Here is a 2,500-nt window from a genome sequence, read left to right as displayed (position 1 = left end):
AAAGACTTCATTACCACAGATGTAAGGGCGACCGGTCTGTAATCATTTAGTCCTGTTGGCCTTAGCTTTTTGGGCACAGCGATGATGGTGGAGGACTTGAGACAGGCTGGTACATGGCATGTCTCCAGGGAGGTGTTAAAGATGTTGGTGAACACCGGAGACAGCTGGCCAGCGCAGTGCCTGAGGGTGGCTGGAGAGACAGAGTCCGGCCCGGCTGCTTTGCGTGGATTCTGCCTCTTGAAAAGCCCATTAACTTCTCCCTCCTGAAAGGAGAGAGTCGTTTCTGTAGTATGGGTGGGGGATGGGGCCTCTTGGGTGGGAAGGGGTGGTTCAGGACAGTCCAATTGTCTTTCAAATCTACGGTAGAACTCGTTCAGGTCGTTGGCTAGGCGGGAGTCGTTAGTGGTGTGGGGCGCTCTGGGTTTGTAGTTGGTGATGTGCCTGAGCCCTTTGGCAGACAGAAGCAGCGTCGTTAGTAGAGAACTGGTGTTTTAGTGTCTCTGAGTACAGTCGTTTAGCCTCTCTCACCGCTTTGCTAAACCTGTTCTTCGACTCCTTGAATCTGTCTCTATCCCCACTCCTAAACGCTTCCTCCTTCTCCAACCTCAACCTTTTGAGCTTTGCTGAGAACCAGGGCTTGTTGTTGTTAAAGTTCACCCTGGTACGTGTTGGGATACAGCAGTCCTCACAGAAGCTGATGTACACAGCCTCTGTGAGTTCATCCAGACTATTGGTAGCAGTCGTGAACATATCCCAGTCAGTACAGTCTAAGCACGCCCGCAAATCTTCCACAGCCTCACTGGTCCACTGTTTAGATGTCCTCACAGCAGGTTTACAGAGTTTTAGTTGCTGCCTGTATGCACGAATCAGGTGGACCAAGGGAGTTCTGTGCGAGCCGAACAGCCCCGTGACCCACAAGAGAAACATCCCCGCCAAATTCGAGCGTTTGACGGGGTCTATCCGTGAAAAAATATTCACGTTTTTGAGTGCACATGCATTTCTGCTGCAAATGCCTCTGGAAGTTTCATGCCGTTCGTATGCCAATTGTGGCAACACGAAAATGACCCGTTTTCCCATTCCGAGGGATTTCTGTGCGACCCTAACAGCCCCGTGAGCCACAAGAGACACATCCCCGCCAATTTCTAGCGTTTCACGGGGTCTATCCGTGAAAAATATAGACGTTTTTGAGTGCACATGCATTTCTGCTGCAGATGCCTCTGGAAGTTTCATGCCGTTCGTACGCAATGTGGCAACACGAAAATGACCCCTTTTCCCATTCCGAGGGATTTCTGTGCGACCCTAACTAACAGCGCCCGTGAGCCACAAGAGAGACATCCCCGCCAATTTATAGCGTTTCACGGGGTCTATCCGTGAAAAATATAGACGTTTTTGAGTGCACATGCATTCCTGCTGCAAATGCCTCTGGAAGTTTCATGCCGTTCCTATGCAATGTGGCCACACAAAAATGACCCGTTTTCCCATTCCGAGGCATTTCTGTGCGACCCTAACAGCCCCGTGAGCCACAAGAGAGACATCCCCGCCAACTTCTAGCGTTTGACGGGGTCTATGCGTGAAAAATATTAAAATTTTTGAGTGCACGTGCCTTTCTGCTGCAAATGCCTCTGGAAGTTTCATGGCGTTCCTATGCAATGTGGCAACACGAAAATGACCCCTTTTCCCATTCCGAGGGAGTTCTGTGCCACCCTAACAGCCCCGTGAGCCACAAGAGACACATCCCCGCCAATTTCTAGCGTTTCACGGGGTCTATCCGTGAAACATATAGAAGTTTTTGAGTGCACATGCATTCCTGCTGCAAATGCCTCTGGAAGTTTCATGCGGTTCGTACGCAATGTGGCAACACGAAAATGACCCGTTTTCCCATTCCCAGGGATTTCTGTGCGACCCGAACAGCCCCGTGAGCCACAAGAGACACATCCCCGCCAATTTCTAGCGTTTCACGGGGTCTATCCGTGAAAAATATCAATTTTTTTTTGACTGCACATGCATTTCTGCTGCAAATGCCTCTGGAAGTTGCATGCGGTTCGCATGCAATGTGGCGACACGAAAATGACCCGTTTTCCCATTCCGAGGGATTTCTGTGCCACCCTAACAGCCCCGTGAGCCACAAGAGAGACATCCCCGCCAATTTCTAGCGTATCACGGGGTCTATCCGTGAGAAATATTCACTTTTTTGAGTGCACATGCATTCCTGCTGCAAATGCCTCTGGAAGTTTCATGCGGTTCGTATGCAATGTGGCGACACGAAAATGACCCGTTTTCCCATTCCGAGGGATTTCTGTGCCACCCTAACAGCCCCGTGAGCCACAAGAGAGACATCCCCGCCCACTTCTAGCGTTTCACGGGGTCTCTCCGTGAAAAATATCACATTTTTTGAGTGCACATGCATTCCTGCTGCAAATGCCTCTGGAAGTTTCATGCGGTTCGCATGCAATGTGGCGACACGAAAATGACCCGTTTTTTCCCATTCCGAGGGATTTCT

This window comes from Petromyzon marinus, unplaced genomic scaffold (assembly GCF_048934315.1).
Source record: "Petromyzon marinus isolate PM22_M1 ecotype Great Lakes invasive population unplaced genomic scaffold, UKy_Petmar_22M1.pri1.0 PM_G_Scaffold_174, whole genome shotgun sequence".
Classification (NCBI taxonomy): Eukaryota; Metazoa; Chordata; class Hyperoartia; order Petromyzontiformes; family Petromyzontidae; genus Petromyzon; species Petromyzon marinus.
Note: the sequence above shows the minus strand (reverse complement) of the source record.